The sequence below is a fragment of the Protopterus annectens genome, chromosome 3.part1 (genome assembly GCF_019279795.1).
Source record: "Protopterus annectens isolate FY-2018-M chromosome 3.part1, PAN1.0, whole genome shotgun sequence".
Classification (NCBI taxonomy): Eukaryota; Metazoa; Chordata; order Ceratodontiformes; family Protopteridae; genus Protopterus; species Protopterus annectens.
In genome coordinates, this window is record NC_056732.1 from 1,736,228,944 (window position 1) to 1,736,245,550 (window position 16,607).

A 16,607-nucleotide genomic window follows, 5' to 3' on the forward strand; every position below is an offset into this window, starting at 1 on the left:
GTGGGATCCAGAGTCTGGAGGTTACCAATGTCTTTGTTTATGAGTTTCATGATGATATGTTCCATGGCCTTGCAGACCAGGCTCGTCAGGCTAATAGGTCGATAGTTTCCGGGATCAGTGGTGGCTCCACCTTTGTGGAGTGGGATAACTGTTGCTGTGCGCCATTCAGTGGGCACAAAGCCTGATGCAAGGCTATTATTGAACATGATGCTTAAGTGGGGAGCCAGTTCATTCTGAAGTTCATGTAAAATGCAACCTGGGATGTTGTCTGGTCCCATGGATGCTGTGTTTTTGGCTTTAGAGAGTGCAGCTTTTACCTGCGTAGTTGTGATTACAGGGACTCTGCATTCTTCCTATATAGATATGGGCCTTTTATGGGGTGGGGGGGTAAAGTTAGCACTGAAACTATCTGCCAGGATGTTGGCAATATCAGTTGGTTCTGTAATTTTTGAGCCTTTGTGCTGTAACTCAGAGCAGATCTGGGTGTTGCCATCAAGATTATTGGCATAGCTATAGAATGCTTTGTGGTTGTCATTAGAATTAATGGTGATTTTGTTTTCGTAGCTAGCTTTGGAGGATCTTATAAGGGATCTCAGCTTCTTACTGAGGCTGACTAGGGAGCTCCTGCACTCATGGGATTTTACTCTCTTTTGCAACAGTTTCTTCCTTCTGTTGTACAGTTTGTTTATGGCAGCGGACCACCAGATTGGCTTCCTTTTTTTGGAGGATAGCATCTTGGTTCTGTTTGGGATAGCACGATCCATGCACTCGTGTAAGTGCTTATAGAGTGCATTTGTGAAGGATTCAGCAGTTAACTGTATTGTCCATCTGCATGGGTGTCATGAAGTTCACCACTTCTGTCTTAAGAAGCGTGAAGTTGGCTTTGGAGAAATTTTTTACCATGGTTTCCTTAATGGGGGGTGGGGGCAGGATGTGGATATCAAGGGTGATTAGCTTATGGTTGGATCGGACCAACAAGGAGTTGACTTCAGGTGTGGAACACCGGTCACTCATGTTGGTAATGACTAGGTCTAGGATATTGTTGCCCCTGGTGGGAGTGTGGATAAGTTGATCCAGGGCATTGGAGTTTATGAAGTCCAGAAAGTGTTGAGCTAAGGAGTTGGTACACGAGTAGTTTTCCCAGTTAATGGTGGGATAGTTGATGTCCCCCATTATTAGGGTGTTTGGTTGAACCCTAATATTTTCCAGTACATCAAGAAAAGAGGAGTGGGAATCCTGGGGCATGGTGGGGGATCTGTAGCAAGCTACAATTTGGATTGCAGTTTTGCCCAGAGTTAGTTGCACTTGGATAACCTTGGATGCATTATGCTGAGCAACTAGCCTGGAGGTGTGGATATCCTTAATGAATATGGACACACCTCTGCCTTTGGTGTTTCAGTCCAGGTTACATGGCCGAAAAGTGTGATATGAGTTATAGCCTGGTAGTGCAGGGGTGCTCTCTGGAGCCTTGAACCAGGTCTCAGTCACTGCACGGATATCAATGTTCTCCATTTTAAGGAGTGCCTTGAGTGAGTGCATTTTGAGATTTAGACTTCTAACATTGAGTAGCATTACCCACAGTTTTTGCTTGCCTGTTCCTGTTATGGTGGTGAATTTGTTATTTTAACCTTGCCTAAAAAAGGCACTATAGGGGCAGCAAGATCCTTAGCCAGTATCCGGAATCCCAGGGGTGACAGGTGCAGGCCATCTGTAGCAAAGCATCATGGTCTGTCGACCATGTCATCCCAAGCAGACAGATACTGGATCCCCTTAGAATGACACCAGAAGTTTAGCCAATTGTTGGAGTCAATCATTTTGTCCTTGTACTGCGGTATCATTCGGGGCGATGGCAGAATGCTACTCAGGGCTAGGGTCTTACCTGCCTGGGCTACAAGATCAGAGAGCTCTTCCATGTCTCTTTTCATGTAGTCCAGGGAGGTACATCTCAGGTCATTCACACCAACATGGACAATGACAGAGTCATATTTGTACTTGTTGTGGAGTGACCTGAGTGCATGAGTTATGTGGCAGATCCTGGCACCCAACAGCCTGGTGAGTGGGATATCAGTGTGCCTGACTATAGAGTCACCTATGACTAGTGTGTTGGGTACATTGTTTTGCCTTATTGGCTGTGGTTGAGTGGCATACTGAGTCTGTGGGCTATGTGTCATTTGGGTTGTATTGGGAGATGGAGGTTGCTTGCATTTCTGCTTTGGAGGTCTCTGTTGCTTAGACAGATTATTATTGAGAGCCTCCGCGAATGTTTTTGTGTTACTATGTGTGGATTTTGGTGGTGTGGATTTAGTGAGACTATGTGATGAGTGTGGCGTGGTGCAAATGTTTACCTTCTCCTCATGACTGTCAAGTTCAGTCTTGGTTGGAGAGAGCTTTACCTCCAGTTTGGCTAGATAAGTGCATCTCTCACAGGTTGTAGTGTTGGGTGGTAGGAGGAGAGGGCTGTCTGTGTACATGAGGCAATTTCTACATTGCCTCAAGATGCCTAGATTCATCAGATAGATAGGAGAGAACACTGGGAGCTGACCCTTGGGCATGCCTGAATAAAAACTATTTTCCTCTAGATAAGTGAGGAAAGTGAGTACGAGAGCTGTTTTTCTCTAAGCAAGTGAGAAAAGTAAGTGCAAAAGCTGTTTTCCTCTAGGTAATGAGGAAGATTGAGTGCTATAGTAATTAGTAGCTTATTTAGTGCTTACAAGTTCTGAACAAGTGCTGAGCATGAATAAGCAAATTTAAGTGCTAAAACTAAGAGTCTGTATCTGCACTAGACGAGTTACAGGACAGAAACAAGTGCAAATGCAGGCTTTCAAATCAGAAAGTTGAGAGAGATGGAATAAAACAGCTATACAATCTCAGCCTCACTACAGGATATGTGCCCACAGAATGGCGTACAGCAACAGTGGTCCCACTCCACAAAGGTGGAGCCTCTACGGACCCTGGAAACTATCGCCCCATAAGCCTGACTAGCTTAGTCTGCAAGGCTATGGAGAGGATCATCATGGAGCTCATAAACAAAGACATTGGGGACCTACAGACACTAGATCCTACCCAGTTCAGCTTTGTCAAGGGCAGATCCTGCCTTTTGAACCTGGTTGACTTCTTTGAAACAGTCACCAAAGCCATAGATGAAGGGAAGGTAGTCCACACAGCCTATCTGGACCTTGCAAAGGCATTTGACACAATACCCCACTCAGGCATCATAGATGAGCTATCCAGCTTAAATATAAACCCCTATGTCACAAGATGGGTCGCAAACTGGCTCAAAGACAGAACCCACAGAGTGAGAGTTGCTGGAGCCATGTCAGACTCGAAACCGGTCATAAGTGGCGTCCCACAGGGTTCTGTCCTGGGACCACTCTTGTTCGGTATATACTTTTCCGAGGTACAGGCAAACATGGGAGGACTATGGCTCACCAAGTTCGCAGACGACTGCAAATTGGGTGCCATAATCAACTCTCCAGCTGACACAAACATCCTTCAAAAAGGTCTCACAGAGACAGATAACTGGTGCCAGCGCCATGGTTTAAAGCTAAATGCCAAAAAATGTATAGTCATACCCTTTGGCAAAAACAATGTGCCCACAAATTACCACATAGGCGGAAACCCATTAAGTACAGAGAAAGTTATTAGGGACCTGGGGACCCAAGTTGATAGCAATCTCTCCTTTGAAAACCACATTGCCAAAGTGGTTAGAAAGACCTTCTACATAGCCCACCTCATCACGAAGGGTTTCACATCTAGATCAAGAGAGGTAATCGTGCCCCTTTATTCATCCCTCATCAGGCCCATCATAGAATACAATGCCCCTTTGGGATGTACCTTACCCGACACCTGCAGCAATTAGAAAGACCCCAAAAGTATCTCACCAAGAGGATCAAGGGTCTCAAACAGATGCCATATACTGCTCGGTTAAAAGAACTCCAGCTCTACTCAGTTGCATACCGCCTACTTCGAGGCGATCTATGCCTGACATACAAAGCTATGTCAAATCCAGAATTAATGAACATGCTCCACCTCAGTAAATCTAAATCCCTTAGAGCCACACGCTCGAGGGACTTGAACCTCAGCACAGAAATAAATAGAACTTGCTGGAGGGACAGGTTCATAACCCAGAGGCTCCCTTCGCTCTGGAATAGAATTCCAGTTCATGTGAGGCAGAGCACCTCACTGAATCTCTTCAAGAAGAATCTTGATAGGTGGATGGGGGATCGTAGGTTTGTCCCAGGGATTACTCCCGTGTCACTATTAGACAGAGGCACAGTAAACTAAACCTTAAAAAGGGCACAGTATACTCAAATCAAGGGGTGGCGTAAGCCATACAGAATCGGGCTAGGCTTATAATTGCCCCAGGGCAGATAGCCTAGTATGAACCTATGAACCTAAGAGATTGCCCAAACGGCCAATAACTACAATTTCTGGGCAGAACCACTCTTTATGTGGCAGACAGGTTACCTAGTGCTTATCGTTCCCACTGATAAGCTAGAAGGCTTCCCTCCAACACAGAAAGGCTTGGGTGGCTCAGAAGCTTACATACAGTCCTGGATACAGCAAATCTGTATCTGGAACACTAGTTACAGGAAAGGCAGGAAACGGGCTTACAGTTTTTTTTTTAACAGAAAAGTAGCAAAAACAGTAGTAAAAACAAGACACATGCAGTGCAAGCTAGCACACTTGAGTATGTAGCAATATTAGACCAAACACAGTTTTAAAAATGCAATTAAATTAAAAAGGACTAAAAGCAAGTGCAGAAAGAGTTTATTAGGTAGAATGTGGTAAAGAGATGAGACTGGGGGAGTATCCCAGATCAAATCTACTGTGGTGCGGGCAACTGCAAAAGCCTTCAAATTTAAACTAAAAACCAAAAATAGGGAGGGTGGGTGAGACAATACAGTTTCAACAGAGATCTAAGCAACAACTAACAGTACAAACTGAAAAAACAAAAAAAAATATACTCAGCTCTGTATATTTACAGATTAGTCTCTCAGAACAGGGAGACAACAGTTTCAACAGAGCTCTATGCAACAATTAACAAACTCTATAACCAAAACAAATATACTCAGCTCTGTATATTTGCAGATAGTCTGGAAGGCAGTCTCTCAGAACACAGGTTCCAGCAATTGAATGCAGGCTGTTAATAGCAGGTCAAATATGTGCTGCTATGAATAGGGCTAGACCGTGTCAGGAGGACTGCTGAATTTGTCATACTGCAGGTAGAGCTGGGATAACTGGGATTTGTTCAAATTCTTTTGGTACGCTTTGATTCTTGTGGATTTTGCATTTCACTGAAATACTTGGTTACTTTGATTGGAATGCTGTCTGGTCAGATGCTTTAGTATTTGTATAAGTCAGTGAAGTTTGGATTGAGGTAAATACTAGATTTTGGTTATCATTAGAGCTACAGTTAAGGTTAGGGATAGATTTAATGTCAGCATTAGGTTTACATTAACTTTAGAATTAGGGTTAGATTCAGAGTAAGGATAAATGCTGTGGAGTGCATACAGTGTTGCAGAACTGTAGCCAGGTCATCCAGTGCCCAGTGCAGTTTCATAAACTGGCATTCTTCAAGTCAAAATTGAGGAGAAAAAAAAGCTCTTTTGAACTCAAGTGCAGCAAGCTCTTTGCTATAACTGTAATAAGCAGTTTGCTACAGTTACTATCACACACTCAGCACTTCACTGCTTTAACCATGATCACAAATGCAGTAACGGTATTCATTTATGAAACTGTGATATCCTTACAGCTTAATAAATCAGTGTCGATACTGCAATCCCACACCTACTGATTGCACCCCCAACAGCTTTCATCTGGGGAAGTTGCCCCTTTCGTCTCACCATAGTTATAGTTCTCAAGTGTTATGTAGTACATGAGACATGTTACCAGTCAGAAATACTGTGGACATTATTGTCATGATACATGCATTTTCTATAAGTATTTCTTTCAATTATTTTTTAAACTATATTTAAACAACCTGGATTTGATTAAGTTGTTTTCAAATGGTTTGCTTTCGAAGAGATATCTGAAACCATTAGAAAAGCCAGAGCTGTATAAAATTAAATAAAGCCAGTCAGAGAATACAGCATGTATTATGGAACAGACAAGACACATAATACAGTTAAAACTTGAGCGGGCACACCAGAAGCATAGCTAAAGTAAGGCAAAGAGAGAAAAAACAGACCTGGTTTTTAATGCAAGGTCAAGGGAGGGGATTTCTTTTAGGGACACCAAGCACTAGATGACCCCTCAACAGCTCATGGACACACTATATTCTTCACTGTTTCAAAGTATATATCATCACAAGGTTGTAGAATGCATATGGCACACATGTATGTATGCCTGTGCATATATATGTTCGTCTGTATGCACGCCTTCCTGAGAATCATTTTCCTATTCACTCTGCTTTGCACAAGCAGCACATTATACCCCTTAACATTAATGAGTATGCAACATTTGCACAGGGTAGTGGGCAGCATAACATATCCAGAATTTGTCTTTATTTTGTTGCCATTACATCACAATTAAAAAAAATCACACATATTTCATTTTGCAAGACAACATTTCTGTGAATGCATGAACAGAGAGACCTAATGTCCATAGGGAGTCCATTGACCAAAACAGCCCAAGGTCCATGGTATACTGAATCTGCCACTGCTTCTACTTTAGTATTTCCCAAAGAAAATAACAGGAAAATAACTGTTATCTGCTCATCTTCCCCACTGGGCTTTTTAGTGATATTGCAAGTGAAATCATGCAGACATTTTTCTGAAAAAAAAACTGTTTTCCTTGCGATTTGTTTATATAAAAATAAATTATTTGTGATGGAGTCAATTGACATAATTGCGGATAATCTTTCTAACACTATCTTTCACTAGTATCTCACAAATAAAGGCAAGATGTATATCAGGATACCAGTAATATACACTGGAACATCTTCATTAAACCATATGTCAAAGTTAAAACTAAACTACCACAACATGCTTTCCAGCTGCACAATCACCCTGATGTCAAACATGGAAATTAAAAGATGCTTATTCATAACTTGAACCTGTGACACAGATTAATGGAGACTCAAATGTGATCCAAGTGACAGGGGTTCAATTAGTGACCCTAAGGGGAAGCCAGGCATGGGGGGGTGAATGGGTACATCCTGCTTGCCTAATGGGGTAAGAGTTGCAATCCCTCAGGGCCACACATAAGTTGGTGGAATTTCCCTACTGGAGACCAGAAAAACACTGTTGTGCTTTGGGGAGGGGCTCAGATTATTGGAAGAAAAGCCCCTTGGGGAAGTGAAATTATGTCCTCCATGCTCAGTCCACTGCACATCTCTACCTGTTCCTTTTTTGAGTTTATGTGTAGGTGCAAAAATAGAAAAATCTCAAACAGCCATGGCTGTCTACATGATGGCCCTCTTCCAGTTGCCTCTCATATCAGTGATGGAGAGCAAATGGGCTGATTGACCAGGATAGGGCTCACAATCAACAAACAATGAGGCAAAAAGAGCTAAAAAACTTTTTATGTGCAGAAAATATGTAATACTGTGAAATGAAAACTTCTTTGTAATATTATGGGTAATGGAGTCTTGACCCTCCAAAATAATCCTGTCACAAATATTTACTAGACTATATTCCATCTGGGGAAGTACTACAGGAAATGTAGTGCTTTTTTTTGCAAGGATTCTCTATTCTTTTTATTATTTTTTTTTTGGTCCCCTCAGACCTTATTTTTCCAGTATGCCCCACACCCATCCATCCCTGCTGCTCTGTCAGTTTCTAGAGCCGCTAATCAAACCTGGGTCAGCTGGGCAGTAGTGGAGGAGATGTTCTTCATCTCACATTGCTGCAGTCATAACCATTGGGTAGTCCGCTGTCCTCGGTCGGCCCGAATACCAAAGAGCTAGGCTGGCGTCGGTCATTGTCGCCCAGAACTGACATCAGAATATATTGGTACTTAAGCGCATGACCGACGCCATATCCTCAGTCTTTCTTGCCGCGTGGTCTGAAGCAGAAGCAGCATTTGCAAGTGCCGTTCGGCGTTCTGAAATTTTCATATTTCGAGTTTCAGACCAAAGACCAAGTTGAGCTAAGTACCCCGTTGGGGAAATTTCTGTCTTTTCTTGCCTCAGTTATCCGGATGTCAGAAAAAGTTAATAATTGCATTTCTTGTGGGAAACAGATACCTCATAGGGACTATCATTCTTTCTGTATTCCTTGCTTGGGGCCTGAGCACGACGTGGTCGGGTGTCGCTTTTGCGCTAGATTTAATAAGCACACCATTAAACGCAGATTAGACTGTGCCAGGCTTGTTTTTGGTAAGCGGTGTAACTATAACATGCCGTCGGATCCTCCGACGCCCGCTACCGCTAAAAAGCGCAAAGATAAATCTTTGAGGTCTAAACCGGATGAGTCGTCCGTTGTGGACACCGGTTCTTCGGAGCCTCCGGTTGAATCTGTGGATCCAGCCGAGGTTTCGGCTGAATCCCAGGGGGAACCTTTACTTTTACAGGCGTTGGCTTCTCCAGAGTTAGGCCCAGCTGAGGGTGCTTCCCAGGTATCAGTGGTGCCATCTTTGCAAAAGGTTGTTAGGCCTTCTACTTCAGTGGCTAAAGGCCATTCTAAGGCTAAATCTGGTTCTGTGGGCCCTGGTCATACTTCTGGCTCTCCTACCCCTGTCCCAAAGAAGCATATGTTGAAAATGGCAGAGGATTTGATTACTTTAATCAGGGGTTCTATGCCCCCCCCCAGAGAAGAGGCCTAGGGTGGAGCCAGAGTTAGAGGGGATGGAGCATTCTTCAGACTACTCTGACTCTTCAGCTGAAGAAATTCGAGATTTCCCTTCCTATTCAGATTCGGAGGCAGAGGACTCCTATCCTTCTGCTTCTCCTCCAGAGGATTTTTCTTTTTCTGAAACTTTACATTCCATGAGGGAACATTTCAAGTGGGAAGGTCAGGATTTCTCTGACTCTCGGAAAAGGCTTAGGGAATTTTTGTTTCTGCTTCAACATAGGCCCTTGGCTTTTCCTCCTGTTTTAGATGTTGTTCAGGATGTTTTTTCTGAGTCTTCCCTTAACCCTGATTCTTTGCCTCCTGTCCCTGTTAAGCCAGATAGGTACTACAGAGTTACAGAGGCTCATAAGTATTTGTATAAGAGTCCTAGAGCTGACCCAGAAACTATTATTCAAGGTCCGAAGGGTGTTAGGGCTTCGGTGGCTAAGAATCCTGTTCCTGTGGATAAAGATTCTAGAGCATTAGATAGGTGGGGGAAAAAAGTGTACACCTCCTCTACGTTAGCTATGAGGGCTTTGAATTGCCAATTTCATATGCTGAAGTATCAGAATTTTTTGTTAAGCCAGTTGAAGGCTAAAGTGGATGCCTTATCTGAGGGTATAGAGTGTAAGGAGCTCCAGGAGTTGGTACATGCATCAGATCAGGTTGGCAAACATTCTTTGCAGTGTGGTTTTGATGCCCTTTAGGCTTCTTCCAGGGTGGCTGCTACAGGGTCAGTAATTCGTAGACATGCCTGGCTTAAGGAGCAAAATTTGTCAGAGCATGTTAAAGCTCGGATTTTGGATGCTCCTTTACAATCTGAAGTACTTTTTGGTCCTCCTGTGGAATCAGTTTTGAAAAAGATGGAAGATAAGGCTAAGTCTATGCAGGCGGTCAAGGATTTTATGCAGGTGCAGCCCCCTAAGTTTAGTAGGAATTGGCCTGCTAGAGGATGGTCTTATCCTTCATCAGATTATCAGTCTAAAGGCAGGTCTAGATGTAGTAGAGGCAGGACTCACGCTCAGGGTTCTTTCAGACCTAGGACTTGGAGTTCTCCTGCTCAGTCCTCTGGTGAGGGCAGGGGTCAGTCCTTTCGTAAACAGACCCAATGACATGTGTCTTCCGCTGCCGGACCCTTCTTTACTGGCAGCTCCTCTAGGAGGAAGGTTGGGACGTTTTCATCAAAACTGGCATTTGGTCACCCTGGACAAATGGGTGTTGGATATTATAAATCTAGGTTACAAGTTTTATTTTCACACTTTTCCTCCGTTCCGAGGCATGCCGGATGTGCCTCCTCAACAAAGGCGAGAGGCTCAGGAGCAAATTTCCTTGCTTTCAAAGATGAGGGCAATTCAGGTGGTCCCTCCGTCAGAGATGGGCCTAGGGTTTTATTCCCGTCTATTCCTAGTGCCAAAGAAAGGAAACACTTGGAGGCCGATTCTGGATTTGTCCATTCTCAATACCTACCTAGATATTCCAAAGTTCAAGATGTTAACTCTACAACAACTTCTGCCCATGCTAGGCAAAGATCATTGGATGGTGACCCTGGATCTCAAAGAGGCCTATCTTCACATACCTATCAGGTCCAGTTGCAGGAGATTCCTGAGGTTTCGGGCTGGTACTTCTCACTATCAGTTCTCTGCATTGCCCTTTGGTTTATCTACTGCGCCCAGGGTATTCACAAAGGTTCTGGCTCCGGTAATAGCCTTCTTCAGACAGAGGGGAATACAAATTTATCCTTATCTGGACGATTGCCTGATTCCTGCTCAAAACAAAGACAAGTTACTACAGCATCTTCAGTATGTAATGGCAGTTTTAAGGTGCCTAGGGTATTCTGTGAACGAAATAAAGTCCAGTCTAGTGCCCTCTCAGGACATGTGCTTTCTGGGTGTGAGACTGAATACAACTTCTCAGATGGCATTTCTGACCCCGGACAAACAAAGATCTCTTCATCTGTACTTCCAGCAATTATCAACAATGTCCAGGCTGACTGCAAGGACAGTCCTTCAAGCCTTGGGGTTCATGGCATCTTGCATTCTAGTACTTCCCAATGCCAAACTGCATATGAGGAAGCTACAATGGTATCTCAAAAGTGTGTGGACTCAACACTGCCACGGTTTGGACAAAGTAGTTCGGATTTTACCTTGCATCCAGAAGGAATTCTTGTGGTGGGCTCAGGAATGTCACCTAAACAAGGGACTCTCTGTGTCTCAACCAGAGGCAAGTCAGATTCTAACGACGGATGCCTCGGATTTGGCTTGGGGAGCACACTTCAATGGGAAATGGATACAAGACATGTGGCCTCCCAGACTTCTACATTTGCATATCAACATGAAGGAAATGTTAGCAGTCCAACTTGCCTTGATGGCCTTCAAGGACCTGCTTCAGCTGGGACAGGTGTTGATTCGAACAGACAACACAACAGTCATGTGGTACATCAACAAGCAGGGAGGAACCCATTCTTATCTCCTTTGCAGACAAGCAATGATATTGTGGGAGACTGCTCTAAGTTTACACATCAATCTTCAAGCACGGTTCCTGCCACGGGCACTGAATTCACTAGCAGATGTATTGAGCAGGCAAATTGTGGATCCCCACGAGTGGCAACTGGATCCTCAGGTTTTCAAACAGTTGACAGTGGCTTGGGGAACTCCAGACATAGATCTGTTCGCTTCTCCACTAAATTTCCAACTGCCAAAATTTTGCACAAAGATGTTTCACCCAAATGCTTGGAAAGTGGATGCTCTATCTTTCAGTTGGAACAACCTTCACGTTTATGCTTTTCCTCCTCTGCCTCTTCTCCCCAAAGTACTCTTGAAAGCCAGGCAGGACAAACCTTGCATGATTCTAATAGCACCAGATTGGCCACGTCAGCATTGGTATCCTCTGCTGAGGAGTTTAATTCAGGAGCCTCCTTGGCCTTTGCCTCAAATTCCTCATCTACTATCCCAGTCAAACACTCACTTACTCAATGTCAGAGTGCAGTCCCTGCATCTAGCTGCCTGGCGTATTCTGTAATGGAGCCGGTAGGGTCTCAGCTTCCTCAACAGGTTTTGAATGTCATTTTGGAAGCAAGGCGGCCTAGTACTCGAAAGGTTTATGCGGATAAATGGAAGAGATTTTTTCTTTGGAGCACAACAAAGGGCTTTGATGTTTCAGTGCCTAATTTGAGTTTTGCACTTCAGTATCTTACTGAGTTACTGGACAAGGGTTTGTCCTTCTCTTCTGTGAAGGTTCATGCTGCGGCCATTTCTGCTCACTATGATTGTGACCCTCCTTTATTTTCTCACCCTTTGTTCAAACAATTTCTTAGAGGGGCAAAGAATATAAGACCCCCACGCAGAGCTCCTACTCCTTCCTGGGATCTCAATTTTGTGTTAGAAAAGCTTACTTTACCTCCTTTTGAACCTGCAGCTACGTCTGACTTGAAGTTTTTGTCTTGGAAGACTGCTTTTTTGTTGGCCATTACTTCTGCTAGGAGGGTATCTGAATTGCAGGCACTCATGGCAGTTGAACCCTTTTTTATTTTCCATAAGGATAGAGTTTCTTTGTGTACTAAACCTACCTTTATGCCTAAAGTGATTTCTAATGTGGCCTTGAACCAGTCTATTCATTTGCCTACTTTTTATGCTGATCCCCAATATAGGGGAAAAAGTCTTGCATTCTTTGGATATCCACAGACAGCTACGCTATTATTTGAGCAGAACTAAGGAGTTCAGGCAGACTCAACAGTTATTTGTTTCCTTTGCTTTGGGTTCACAAGGGAAAGCTGTTTCAAAGCAGACTATTTCTAAGTGGATTGGTCAATGTATTGCTTTTTGTTATTCTTATCATGGGAAGGATGTTCCTGCTGGAATCAGGCCTCATTCTACTAGGGCTACTGCCACATCTACTGCTTTTTTGAGGGGGGTAGCTACTAAGGATATTTTGGAGGCAGCTACTTGGAGTTCTGTACACACCTTTACTAAGCATTACCATCTCCCTCTTTATTCCAAGTCCAGGGCTGGGTTTGCTACTGTAGTTTTACAAGGTATGTTAGCAGCTCCTAATGCTGTTTAGTTTGCCAGCCTCCATTTTCCTTTGCTTTGGGATTCTACCCAATGGTTATGACTGCAGCAATGTGAGACGAAGAACATAGTACAGTTTTGTACCTACCATAAATTTAGATGTTCGAGGATCTACATTGCTGCAGTCCTATTTTCCCTCCCTCCTTCCCCACTATAATTTGTAGGGGCTGTGTTTCTTTTGGGGTATTTACTTTTTTGGCTCTGGCCTTTCTTTTATAGGCCTTCTGACATCTGGGGCAAGAAAGACTGAGGATATGGCATCGGTCATGCGCTTAAGTACCAATATGTTCTGACGTCAGTTCTGGGCGACAATGACCGACGCCAGCCTAGCTCTTTGGTATTCAGGCCGACCCGAGGACAGCGGACTACCCAATGGTTATGACTGCAGCAATGTAGATCCTCGAACATCTACATTTATGGTAGGTACAAAACTGTACTTTTTCCCTCTGTGCTACCACAGCAGCTAAGGATTCCCTTTTCTTGGTCAAATGTAAACTGCATGAGGTTTCATATCAGTGAGTGCACTTCCCTGATCTGCATCTTGTCTGTCATTCTTCTGCATAAATAATCACAAAACACTGCTTTTTTTTGTTGTTGATGTTTTTGTTTTGTTTTTTTTTTTTTGTTTTGGTGCACCAAACCGTTTTCAAGCTTTTCATTTTCTTTTGACTGATTTCATCCCAGCAAGACATTCTGGAACCTGTGCATAAACACTAACTCTGAGTGGATGCCAAGACTGACTGTTAAAATTAATCAGAACAGATGAGGAGGAGGTAGCCAACCCATATGGTTTTCACTGCGACATAGGCAAGATGGCATACTAGTTCTTTGGATCTCTGCCAGTGTAGTTTTTTCCACATTCTTGGTATTTCTGCTTGCTTTCACATTTTTTAATATAGTTCATCCCCATTTATTCATATTAATTTAAAACAGTTAACATTTTTCACAAAAAGTTTAGGCAGATTGTTTGACACAAAAATGTAGCATATATATTCTGAATTCAGTGCAAAAGGTATGTAGCTGACATCTACTATAAATAGACAGCTAACTACTTCAAGATGACATGTTTTACTAGTAGTTCTCACCCAGTGTAGGTGCTTATCTATGTTATAGAGTGTCAGGGTACATACCACTTTGCTGTTGCAAGGCTTCCCATCATCTGCTAGTTACATTTACCCATTTGTTTTGCCACAGTAAATTATTGCAATATTAAGAAAAATCATTGCAGTAAAGAAAATATTTGTAGGTTACAATTCTGAAATCATAATCCTTTCTCTCCTTTTCTTCTCCATGGCAGTTAATATATGTGCCCACGGGTCTAGGACAGTCTACCAAAAGACAGTTTCACCGAAAGTGAAACAGGCTGTCACAGTTTTGCAAAAGCACTTTTTAATGAAAAAAGTGCTTTCGCGAAACTTTCATAAAAGTACAGGGAATCGGGGGGGAGTGGTTGTGGGCAAGATCGGACTACAGTGGGGATAAGGGAATATTCCCTTTTCCCCACTGTAGTGCGATCTTGGCGTGAGAATATAAAAGTAGGGGGGTGTGGGGGTGGAGTCCCCATGTGGGGGGTGCAGGGGAGTGAAGCCCCCCTGAGTAAACATAGTGTGTGTGTGGGTTTTTTTTGTTTTTGTTTATGTCTGTGTGTGTTTTACCTTCCGTTTACCGAAACTACTTTTTCGGTGAAAGCAGTTTCGGTAAACAGTGTTCGGTAGGGTTGGATTCGGACAGCTGGTCTTTCGATCAACTGTCCTAGATCCGTGCCCACATGTCCATCTTGGGTGGGGGTGTCTTTAGACATTCATAGCTACACATATGCAAAGCCCAGACTACCAACTATAAGAATGACCATACTGATACTGAATGTCCAGAGCTTTCTGAAGAAGTACTGAAGTGCTTTCTGAATTTTGGGCAGCAGAGTGGTTCTTTGCTTAAGGATTATGTGTAACAGCTCAAGTACCAGTATCCAGATTCGATTCTTGACCTTTTTGTGGAATCTGTTCTCCCTATGTTTGAGTGGATTTTCACTATATACTTTGGTTTATTCATTCCTCTCAAGAACAGGGTAATTGATTGGCTAATCTAAATTCATTCTCTTTCTCTCTCTCTCTCTATATATATATATATGTGTGTGTGTGTGTGTGTGTGTGTGTGTGTGTGTGTGTGTGTGTATATATATATATATATATATATATATATATATATATATATATATATTTACAGGATTAATAAATAACTAGGCATTAAAGAAATCAATATTTCAACCAGGGACATTGATTTTCAGTTTTCAAAAAAAAAATGAAATTCCATTTTCATGAGATGAAATCTGAGAATATACCTATGATTCTTAAATGCAATTTACAGTCATTATGATGAATTAATTTTAATTTTCTTCTGCATCAATATATATATGCATTGAAAATTAAAACAGATTCTATGTACTCAATACTTAGTAGTGCAAACTAACAATATTCTAAATAAATATGAACAAAAATATGGATTGTGGTGAATTAACTCTCTGACAAAATGCCAAATTCCATAAAAATCCAATTTTTTTCTTTTTTAACGTTTATTATTTTAAGGGGAATAACAAGAGTAAAATAGTTGCAAAATCAATCAAGGTTGTCACACTAGAAAATAAACGATATCTTATTCCATCCAATTATAGCTGACAATTATGCATGTAATTATATTTATCTAATAATTTTAATTTAACCCAGTATTTGAAGTTTGGTTTTCTATCATTAGTTCTTAAACTTATTACATTCATTTCCCTTTGGCATACAATAGTGGCAAGTTCAACAAATCTAGTAAAATTATGAGATGATTCAATTTTACAACTTATAGTAATTATCTTTCTGGCTACAGCTAATAATGACCATACTAAATTAAACTGTGAAGGATATAGACATGACATAATTGAAGAATTAATTAATAATAAAAATTCTATAAGCATACAACTATCCAACCACAATACTTTGAAAAGCGTCTAAATATCTTCATGGTATTTACTATTTTCATAATACCAGTCCGTTTTTTAAAATATTATTACATTTACAACATTTAACTCCATTAGTTTTGAACATTTTACTTGTTTTATATGGGATAATATATACTTGACTAATTGGTTTTAAAAAATAGATCTTTAGTTTCATTATTATCAATATCCTTTAGACTTGAAACAAAAGTCCCAATATTTAGTGCTATATTTGAGATTTATATCAATATTTAACTACATATACCGGGTACCTGTCAAATCTTCGAACGCTCAAAATTTCGAACGTTACATGGTCTAGACCAAACGTTCGAAATTTTGAGTGCTCGAGGATAGACTTTCAATGGCACCGTATGGGAGAATTTCCCTTTTCTGCACTGAAGTGCAATCTCGGAGTTGGTATATTTAAGTAGGGGGGTGGGGCGTGCAGGGGGGTTTGCCCCCCTGCCTACACTGTTAAAGTGTTTTTTCTGTGTTTTCTTTTTTTTTTTTTTTGTTATGTTCAAACATCCAAATGTCGAACATTTGGTCTCGACCATGTAATGTTCGACATTTTGGATGTTCGAACATTTAACATAGACCCATGTACCATGGCAAGGCTGGCCACCTGTTGGTGTAAACCTTGGCTCTAGATGATTGTCACTGTTGAAGTGACAACTCGACCCCATAAGCAAAAATGGAAAAAAGGGTGTGTGGATGGATTGATGGCCTTAAACCTATATAATTTCGATAGAAATGGCTTGATATTTTCTTTATTATTCAACATTAAAA